The sequence below is a fragment of the Crinia signifera genome, chromosome 6 (genome assembly GCF_055691185.1).
Source record: "Crinia signifera chromosome 6, ASM5569118v1, whole genome shotgun sequence".
Taxonomy (NCBI): domain Eukaryota; kingdom Metazoa; phylum Chordata; class Amphibia; order Anura; family Myobatrachidae; genus Crinia; species Crinia signifera.
Window position 1 is genome coordinate 108,671,407 of NC_139222.1, and position 11,794 is coordinate 108,683,200.

An 11,794-nucleotide genomic window follows, 5' to 3' on the forward strand; every position below is an offset into this window, starting at 1 on the left:
TTAAATGTATACAGCTTACTCCTTTACTTATCTTATGTCCCAGCTGTGTTGTGTCTGGAGATTTTTGGTGCAAATTGTTCCTCTGTTTTAGTTTTTTTCATTACTGTAATGTGGTGTTGTGTGTACCCTGTATTGTTCTAATGTGTGTCATATGTACGGCACTGCAAACCCCTTGTAGCTCCTTATAAATAAAATATAATAATAATTGTCACCCACTTCACACTTTTTGTTGTTGGCGCTTTATGATAATTTCAATAAGAATTTGAAGCATTGAATTTGCACATTATGGGTGAGATTTAATAGGATGAGATATTCAGAAAGTGAGAGATTTGGTAAGAAATCTCCAGTTGTTTTAAAGCGGCAATCATTTACACTGCAAGATCAAACTGGTTTTGCAGTGTAAATGATTGCTGCTTTAAAAAAAATGGAAATTTCTTACCAAACCCCTCACTTTCTGAATCTCTCATCCTATTAAATCTCACCCTATAATGTTTTTATTCTGAATATTTTTCTGTTAATGTCTAAATGTGCTTTTTCACGCAATCATTCAACTAGTGTATCACAACATTTAAAGACTTAACTGTAAGAGCGGGATGTATTAAAATACATCGCCGCCCATCGCGCCCCCCCCGCCGCGATGCCGCCGCATATGTACTAACATATGCGGCTGGCATCGCGATGCGGTGACGGAGGCCCCCCGCGATACCTGGAATGTGGTGTGCGGGGGGTCTCCGTCACCTCTCTGCCCCCTTCTGCATCCCTCACGCCGGGGACAGCTATGCAAGCTGTCCCCGGCGCCTCTTCCTCCCCCCTGCAGCCGGAAGGACGTCCGGCTGCGTCACTAGGGGGAGGAAGGTGTCACCTTCCGGGTCCAGGAGGACCTGGACCAGGTAAGAGAGGGAGGGGGAGAGGGGGTTCGGCGGGTTTTTCGGCGGAGGCGTCGGGCGGCGAAAAGAAGCCCATAGGCTTCTATAGGGTATCGCCACCCAAAGGTGGCGATACCCTACACTGCGGTGACGGTGCGGTCGGGTAATAGTACATAGGAAAATGCGGTAAAACGGGGGTTTTACCGCATTTTCCCTTTAGTACATCTCGCCCTAATTCCTGCCACCTTTGATAAAGTGTAAAAATGAAATTGGAATTCTAAAAAGAAGCAGCCACCCCCTGAACCAGAAATGCACAACTAACTACACTCCGCTAAATACCTAGTCCAGAAATACAAAATAATCTTTCAAACAGGAAGTCAGCAACTTCCTTTGCGTCTGTGGGCACTTAATGATGCCGTTTAGTATATGACCTTTAAAATCTGCACAGCCGCTCTGGCTGATATGCAAAGTTTGTCATAATTAGCAACATTTAACATTTAAATATTTCACACTGGAAAACAAAGTTAAAGGAATGACTGACAAAATAGTTATCAGTTTTTTGTCTTTCACCTCGCTTGCTGCATTTCTAATATTGCTAGCATCTCTAAAACATGTTACCGAAGCTCATTACACCAGAAAAAAAATTCAAGAGCACAAAATGTACCACACAGCACATGTCACCTTTCAAGTCTCATGGAACTTTTGCTGTTCAGTGCATGGCTCGTGTAGCAGTGATTTACCTCTAAGCATGTGAGGAAATGGGATCATTGGATAGACATACATTAGGTCTCCAAGCATTAGGTCGACAACTGAAGGTCAACATGCATGAAGGTCGACCTGACTGAGGGTCCACATGCATGAAGGTCCACATGACTGAAGGTCCACATGGGTTAGATTGACAGGTCATTATGTCGACACCAGCATTAGGTCGACATGGGGAAGGTTGACAGTCAAAAGGTCGACATGGTGTTTTTCAAATCTCCCCCCCCCCCCCTGAATGTCGACACATGGACACAAAGTGCACCACATCCCCTCACATGCTTTGGGAACTATTTTATTTTCCCACCACACCCTAGTGGATGGTAGGGCAGGAAATAACGCCTGTCGGCACATGTCGGCTATAAAAAAGTGAAACCCCCATGCCGACATGTCGTCATTCCCCATGTCGACCTATTGCTTGTCTTGACATTCAGTCATGTCGACCTTTAGTTGTCGACCTAATGCTTGGTGATCTAGTGACCGTATCCCCATGGTAGGCACGTTCCTAGGGGAGCCATTTGTTGAGGGAAGGGTGGGTTATGGATCGGGATCGAAGCAGGAAGTGGAAGTGAACTTGGGGCTGCAATCTACTTCCTTATTGTCTGCACCACTGGAGCATTTGATTTGCACTCATAAATGGGTTGGAGCCTGAGTTATCAGTGGTGAAATCAAAAAGTTGTGAAAGGTAACGTATTCTGCTGATGCCTGACAGTGCTGGGAGACTCTGCAGCTATGATGAATTTTAGTGCCCATGAAGCTGGCATGGGAGTCTCAGCTGAAGGCTTTGGCCACCAAAGGTGCCAAAGCATGGGCCCATGGCATGCCTGGTGGCACTAGCTGCCCTGATTAGCAGTTACAACTATTGGAATTTAAATCTTTCATATAGAATGTATGTATTTAAGCAACTTCCTTACTAAATTATCATCTTGTATTAATGTTGTGCCTGGGGAGGCCTGACTCCATAAATTCTCCTCTGTGTCTGACAATGACTAAATTAGCTAAGATTATTATTGGTCATTTTGGCAGCATTGTGCTTTTACCATTATCACTAATAATAATAAAAATAATAATAATAATTTATACAGTATATACCTCTAAAAGTGCTGTACATTCTGGAGACTATGACATAATCAAAATAAATATAATGATATGATACAGAAAGAAAGTGATCATCTAAGTGATGTGGAGATAACTTGATACATATGATGTAATTGTTGCATCTGCTGTGAAAAAAAAGTGCATGTGGCCATTGTGGGGCAGTAACATTATCAGCCTTGGATAATAATTGTGTCATTAGTGCTGCTGGCAGGGCCGCCGAGAGGGAGGGGGGAGGGTACATTTTACCGGGGCCCGGGCCTGTCAGGGGGGCCCGGGTCTGGGGACATACAGCCACACACTTGCCACACAAATGTAGGTAGCCGCCGACGGGTGGGAAGGGGGGGGCGGGGGGGCGCCGGGCACTGGGGAGAGCGGGACAGCACAGCGGCAGGGGTTTATATGCTGTTGCAGTCTATACACAGTGAGAGGACGGCGTCCACCGCTGCATACTCTGCGGAGCTTCTGCAGAGTTCAGAGACCTTCTCGCGAGATGATGATTTCATCACCTTTGTGTGTCTGCACTCTGCAGCAGCTTGCACAGCAGCACATTAGGGGGAAAGGTCAGGTGCCCACGTGACTGATGAGAGGGGAAGGAGCAGTGATGGCTGGAGCCGGAGGAGCTCCTGAATCGGTCTGACTTGACAATCCTGCCCTGTAAGTTAAATTTTTCTGCCCTACCTGGCTTAATATCGATAGATACATCTATATATCTATCTATCTAGATATATATATATAGATAGATCTATCTATCTATATATCTATATATATGTATATATCTATATGTATACATATCTATATATATCTATATGTATATATAGATATATATATATATAGATAGATAGATAGATCTATCTATATATATGTATATATGTCACGGCCGAAGATTCTGATGAGGTCGTGTGGTGCTCAGGGACTGAGGAGGAGGCAGTAGTAGGTTTAAAACGAGCAGGTTTAATAAAGGCTGTCATACAGGACTCAAATACTTCTTTGAGAACAACTGTAATAGGAATCAAAGTAAATGGCAAACGATAAATGTCCAGAAGACAATGAGGATGAATGTCCAGAAGACAATGAGGATGAATGTCCAGAAGACAATGAGGAAGAAAATCCTGATGAAGAGATGAAAAGATGGTGGCAAATAGAGGATCCGGAACTGGAAGAAGATGGGAGGTGACTGCGGCTGGAGGTAGCTGAAGAGGAGGTCTTTGGGAAATTCAGGAGGAAGCACCCAAGGGTACCAGAGAGAAGCTGGCGACCAGCGTGACTGGAAAGGAGCACTGGATCTGAAGCCAAAGCGAGCTGACGGACACAGCTGGGATAGCAAGGACACAATGAGTCAGGAGCCTTCCAGGAAGTGCACGGCACAGAAGACTCTTTGCACTGACACTGAGTTACCTGGGCAGATCCTCTATATGCATAGAAGGCGGCTGCCATTGGCTATCACAGTGAAACAGGTGTGCAGCTCTGACCTGGCCCAATCCCCTGTTTGCCCTTAAGCAAGATGGCGGCGCTGGTCTCACGGCACCCATAGCCTAGAGTGAGACCACGCTGCAGACTTCCATGCTGCCCTCCAACACTGCCGGACCTTTGCCTGCCGCCTCACCTGACATGGAGGCCGACACACGCCAGCCGACTGCGGACACGGACGGGTGAGTACAGGACCCGCCGTGTACCGCCGCGGCGGCGCGTGACAGTACCCCCCCCTTTTCGGGTAACCTCAGGACATTTGCGCTTCTTGTGAGGATTCTTCTGAAAAAAGCGCTTAACGAGACTTGGGGCATGTAAATCAGCTTGATCCACCCAGGAGTTCTCCTCCGGTCCGAAACCAGCCCACTCCACCAGAAATTGATGTCGAGAGTTGCGATAACGAGAGTCTATGATTCGTCTGACCTCAAACTCAGCATCCTTCTCGGTATTGACCTTTGAGGGTCGGGGTACTTTCTTTTGGAAGATGCTTAATTTCAATGGTTTGAGAAGAGATATATGAAACGAATTAGATACCTTCATAGAAGATGGAAGCTGCAATCTGTAGGACACCGGGTTGATGACTTGGGTGATGGGGAATGGACCAATAAAACGAGGGGCAAGTTTCATCGAGGGTACGCGAAGTCGAAGATTGCGGGTAGACAGCCACACTCGATCCCCTACTTTAAACGGTGGAACTGCCTTTCTTCGCTTATCAGCTGCTTTCTTATATCTGGCAGAAGCTTGAAGAAGAGCTTTGTGAACTTCAGCCCATATCTTTTTGAAACGATGAAGAGACATGGAAGCTGCCGGAACCTCCGGAGACGGCAAACTTGAGAAATCAGGGGACCGTGGATGTTTGCCGTAGACTGTGAAGAAGGGTGTAGTACCTGAAGAGGAGTGATAAGAGTTGTTGTGTGCATACTCCGCCCAGGGTAATAGATCCTTCCATTCATCTTGAGAGGAGGACACAAAAAGTCGAATAAATGTCTCTAGGTCTTGGTTGACACGTTCGGTTTGCCCGTTAGTCTGAGGATGGAAGGCGGTGGAGAATTTTAATTTCACCTGAACGGCAGTACACAGAGCTCTCCAGAACTTGGCGACAAACTGCACACCCCTATCGGATATGATCTCTTTGGGCAACCCATGAAGCCTGAAGATGGTGGATATGAAGAGTTGGGCTAGTACTGGAGCCGAAGGTAATGATTTTAGGGGCACGAAGTGGGCCATTTTGGAAAATCGGTCGACTATCACCCAGATAACAGTGTAACCGCTAGAGGAGGGTAATTCAGAAATGAAGTCCATCGACAGATGAGTCCATGGTTCCGTTGGGATGGACAGTGGTAGCAAAGCCCCAGCTGGGGGAGTCCGAGACGTCTTGTGTTGGGCGCACTTGACACATGAAGATACAAAGTGTTTTACATCCTGTCGAATGGTTGGCCACCAATATGATCGTAGGAGAAATTGTAAAGTTTTTTGTACCCCGGAATGTCCAGCAAAGCGGGAGGCGTGGCCCCACGTCAACAGCTTCTTGCGTAAATTGGGCGGCACAAAGGACTTGCCTGCAGGTGGTGTAGGGTGAGGAGAGACATGAGCAAAAACGACAGGGTTCAGGATGGACTGTTTAAGTGGTTCAGAATCTGAGCTGGGATTGAAGGACCGAGACAAGGCATCAGCTTTATTGTTTAAAACACCTGGACGATACTTGATTTGGAAATTGAAGCGTTCGAAGAACATAGCCCAACGAGCCTGGCGTGAAGTGAGACATTGTGCTTGTCTTAAGAAAGAAAGATTTTTGTGGTTGGAAAAAACTGTGATCTGGTGACGAGCCCCCTCTAACAGATACCGCCACTCCTCGAAGGCTAACTTAACAGCGAGCAGCTCCTGTTCTCCAATAGGGTAGTTCTTTTCTGCCGGGAGAAATTTCTTGGAAAAGTATGCGCAAGGGTGAAGCTCTGCATCCTCTCCTTTTTGCGAAAGAACTGCTCCTACTCCGTCAGAAGAGGCGTCAACCTCCAGGATGAAGGGTCGGTTCACATCAGGTTGAAGAAGAATTGGAGCGGTGATAAACGCCTGTTTCAGTAGTTGGAAAGCCTTGGTAGCTGCGGACGGCCATTGGGCAGGATTGGCCCCTTTTTGGGTAAGAGCCGTCAGAGGTGCTGCTATGGAGGAGAAATTGCGGATGAAGCGGCGGTAGTAGTTGGAAAAGCCGAGGAATCTTTGCAAACCTTTGAGAGTGGTTGGGGGTGTCCAATCTTGAATAGCGCGGACTTTTTCAGGATCCATCTCCAGGCCAGTACTTGAAAGAATATGACCCAGGAAGGGAATTGACGAGACTTCGAAGGCACACTTTTCGAGCTTACAGAAAAGCTGGTTCTGGCGAAGACGGCTTAACACCTCCCGAACGGTGTGCCGGTGAGTGCTGAGATTGGACGAGAAGATGAGGATGTCATCTAAATAGACAACAATGGAAATATATAACAAGTCCCGAAAGATGTCATTCACGAATTGCTGGAAAACGGCTGGAGCATTACACAGACCAAACGGCATAACGAGGTATTCATAATGTCCATCTCGGGTATTGAAGGCCGTTTTCCATTCGTCCCCCTGGCGGATACGGATCAGGTTATATGCTCCCCTCAAGTCTAGTTTGGTGAAGACCGTGGCCCCCTTAACTCGGTCGAATAATTCAGTGATGAGGGGCAGCGGATAGCGATTTTTAACGGTGATGTCATTCAACCCCCGATAATCGATACACGGTCTCAGGCTGCCATCTTTCTTCTTGACGAAGAAGAAGCCTGCTCCTGCCGGAGAGGTGGATGGCCGGATAAATCCCTTCTCCAGATTCTCCTGGATGTATGCCGACATGGCCTCGGTCTCAGGCAACGATAAAGGGTACGTTCTTCCCCGTGGTGGTGTCTTGCCTGGAATGAGATCAATGGGACAATCCCATGGCCGGTGGGGCGGCAATGTATCGGCACCTCCTTTACTAAAGACATCTGAAAAAGACGAGTATGGTGCGGGTATGGTGGAGGCAGGAAGCTGGGGAGAAAATGCTTGAGGTTTGCTCAGAAGAATAGGAATAACAGGAGATAAGCAAGAAGAAAAGCAGTCCTTACTCCAGGCCTTAATCTCCATAGTTAGCCAGTCGACATGGGGGTTATGCTTGGTAAGCCACGGCATCCCTAGGACTACAGGGTGAGAGGACTGAGGGAGAACCAAAAACTCTAACTTCTCTTGGTGCAGGGCTCCAACTTGAAGATGGATCGGTACCGTCTGTGAGGTGACATGGCCACTGGAGATGTGGCTGCCATCGACGGCTGTCAGGACCAGAGGTTGTTCCAGTGGTTGGAGAGGTATGGAGAGTTGTGCAGCCATGTCGGCCGAGATGAAGTTCCCAGCCGCACCTGAGTCCAGTAGAGCTTGCATGGACGTTTGTCCCTGAGGAGTACTCAGGGTGACTGAGATGGTAGAGTCTATGGTGGAGGGAGCAGGCGATAACACTCCTAATCTAGCCTCCCTCGTGGAGATTAGGAGCGGTCGTTTCCCGGGCGAAGAGGACAAGAGATCAGAAGATGAGAAGATGAAGCGCAGTACATACAGAGATTATCTCTGCGACGTCGGTTCTTTTCTTCGAGAGAGAGACGGGACCGATTTATTTGCATTGGTTCTTCTGTGGCAGAAGGAGTAGATGATCCAATCTTTACAGGAGAAGTAACCACAGAAGAAGAACGAGGTCGAAAACGTTCAGAACGAGTCCTTTCCAGTTGTCGCTCGTGAAGCCGCAGATCAACTTTATTGCACAAGGAGATTAGCGCTGTCAGAGTGGAAGGGGTGTCACGGGTAGCTAGTTCGTCCTTGAGACGGCTGGAAAGACCATTCCAGAACGCGGCGACGAGAGCCTCTTCATTCCACTCCAACTCCGATGCTAGTGTCTGGAACTGCACCACATATTGGCCCACCGATCTGCTACCTTGTCGAATTCTCAGAATCTCTGCAGCGGCTGATGACACTCGACCTGGTTCGTCAAAGATTCGTCGGAAGGAGGCAATGAAATCATCGTAGTTGTTTAGTAGAGGATCTGCTCTCTCCCACAGAGGCGAAACCCACTCTAGGGCAGATCCCGAGAGGAGGGAGACAATGTAGGCTACACGCGCCTTGTCAGTGGGAAAGTTGGAGGCTTGGAGAGTGAAGTGCACATCGCACTGATTCAAAAACCCGCGACATCCTTTAGGAGACCCATCGTACTTGCTGGGGGTTGGCAAATGTAACTGAGGGGGAATAATGGACCCGACTGGTGGCGTGGCGGAAACTCCTCCCGAGGATACTAAAGATGTTGCTGTAGCCGCTGGAGGGGTGGTTTGTGAGGAAGTCAGTGATTGTAAAAATTGCGCCACTTGCCGCTGTGAAGACTCCACTTTTTCCAGGCGGCCCATAATGCCTTGCAATTCGTTTGCCAGAGATCCCTGATTTTCACCCGACTCCATCGGGTCAGTGCAAACTGTCACGGCCGAAGATTCTGATGAGGTCGTGTGGTGCTCAGGGACTGAGGAGGAGGCAGTAGTAGGGTTAAAACGAGCAGGTTTAATAAAGGCTGTCATACAGGACTCAAATACTTCTTTGAGAACAACTGTAATAGGAATCAAAGTAAATGGCAAACGATAAATGTCCAGAAGACAATGAGGATGAATGTCCAGAAGACAATGAGGATGAATGTCCAGAAGACAATGAGGAAGAAAATCCTGATGAAGAGATGAAAAGATGGTGGCAAATAGAGGATCCGGAACTGGAAGAAGATGGGAGGTGACTGCGGCTGGAGGTAGCTGAAGAGGAGGTCTTTGGGAAATCCAGGAGGAAGCACCCAAGGGTACCAGAGAGAAGCTGGCGACCAGCGTGACTGGAAAGGAGCACTGGATCTGAAGCCAAAGCGAGCTGACGGACACAGCTGGGATAGCAAGGACACAATGAGTCAGGAGCCTTCCAGGAAGTGCACGGCACAGAAGACTCTTTGCACTGACACTGAGTTACCTGGGCAGATCCTCTATATGCATAGAAGGCGGCTGCCATTGGCTATCACAGTGAAACAGGTGTGCAGCTCTGACCTGGCCCAATCCCCTGTTTGCCCTTAAGCAAGATGGCGGCGCTGGTCTCACGGCACCCATAGCCTAGAGTGAGACCACGCTGCAGACTTCCATGCTGCCCTCCAACACTGCCGGACCTTTGCCTGCCGCCTCACCTGACATGGAGGCCGACACACGCCAGCCGACTGCGGACACGGACGGGTGAGTACAGGACCCGCCGTGTACCGCCGCGGCGGCGCGTGACATATATATATATATATCTATATGTATATATATATATATCTATATGTATATATATCTATATGTATATATATAGCTATATATATCTATATTTATATATATATATGTATATGTATATAGAGAGAGAGAGAGAGAGAGAGAGAGTGATCGATTGATCTATCCATCTATAGATATATTGATATATGGGGTATAAAATAAAGGCAAATACCTCTTGTATAGTAAAAAGGATCTGTAGAATATCACTGACCCCCCCCCCCCCACGTGCCCGCTGATCAGTGGCATTGTTCTATCCAATGACAGCCATCACAGCAGCCGGCGTTGCAGAGCCGTGGTGCAGGCTGTGACAGGCTGCAGGAAAGGAGACGGGACCCAGCCACAGATGCTAGAGTGGACAGGTATCTAACTTTACTCCCTCCTCTGCCTGCCTCACTGCCAGTATGCTGCCGGCCGCCCGTTTTTGTTTTTTTGTGGCCTGCCGACGTCTTGCCGATTGCTGCTTCTGAATGCCCAGGCAGACAGAAGCAGCTTTACATGGCGGCGGCTCCTCAGGATGTCAGCAATTGAGTCAGTGGCCAGAATTATGCAGAATGAGAGGTGAGCCCTGAAAAGTTACGGGACATCAGCAACGGTGGGGGAGGGCAGCAGTCAGCTGCTCCAGGTGCTGTAGGACTCCAGGGCATTGCAGCAGTAGCCACAAGTATACAGTATGTATATTGTATGCCTGTCTCCTTTTGGTATGTCCCACATGTGTATTGTTCTAGTATGCGTGGCACACTACCCTCAAGGACATGCCCCTTTTAAAGTGGCCACGCCCAGTTTCCTGGAGCGCGCGCGCCTTCGGCGCGCACAGAAAACAAACCTTCATTTTCCCATACACCCACTTTACATTTTCCACTGTGACCATATTTATATATATATATATATATATATATATATATATATTCCTCCAAAGATAGCGGCACTTGGTCAGACGGCAGCAGCCACCAGATCACACACCCCCCCCGTGGAGTGTGTGAGCGTCGGGGCCTGGGGTGCTCCGGTGCCACGCACCAGCCCTGGGAATGTGGGGGCCCTGTGAATTTGATGTACCGGGGCCCAGGATTTCTCTTGGCAGCCCTGGCTGCTGGCAATGGTTCAGCAAGGTTAGTATAAGGTGCCATAGAAGAAGGTGAAGATACAAAGAATACACTAGTCACAGCTCCTGCTATTGTACTTGTCTTATTCATCTGTTCCAGAGAAAGCTTTATTATGTGCTGCATGGGCGTTTTTTAGTTATTGAACAGCTAGATGCCTGCTTTACTTCTTTAGCAGCCTGTCAACACAGAGATAGGATGCTTGGTGCCCATTCTGAGCACTTGCTGCTATCATCATGAAGACAACCGCAATTGATTTTATCTATAATGTCTGTGTCCTGGGTTCAGAAGCTGGATTGAGCAGTACATCTCCTAAATTAAGTTTATACAGTATAATATGGGAGTGGGTTAAAAAGTTGACAGCTAAAAGGTTGATGTTGACTGAAAGCGCAAAAGATTTGTTTGATAACGATTAGATATGATTGATAACCCAAACTTGTATATATTTACTTTATTACCTTTAAATATAACGGCAACGCTGAAATGATTGCACACCAACACAACCTTGTTATAAAATGTATAACAATGCTTTACTTGAAAAATAGCTTCATTACAGGTATTTGCAAATGCAGACTAACACAAGAAACATAAAATTGATTATCTAATACTTAAACAGTAATTCTAAATCAAATCAAAATGGACACCTTTCAAGGACAGTGATCAGCCATGATTAAACCTCCTTCATAGTTACCTCCAGCCCCCTGTGCCTGCTTGTTCTTTCTCAACTGCCTGCCTCCTCCTTCTCTAACTCTGATATTTAAACCTTAATCACATTGGTTAATTAATTACTCATAAGCATTGAGTCTTATTGGAAAGCTCTGCTTTCAATCATGATGTCATAATTAACCCAACACCCAACTTCATTGTAACTCGGCAAAGATTCAGTGGCCTTGGGATCTACGCATGTGTGGCCCTGTTCCCATATTATTCAGTTTGTGGAGTCTAGCTTTCTGTCCTTGCTCCATTATAATGTCAACATCACATTCTTAAGCTTCTGAAACCAAAAACAATTCTCTATGAGAAATCACCTTTACAGCACTGTTCTGAATGATCAGTCATTTTATAATGTTATTATGCAAGTCATGCCTATAAAAATGGCCGCCGTTTCTGACATATAATCACTGTTCAGCGCAAAGGGAAGGCCTCATACGCA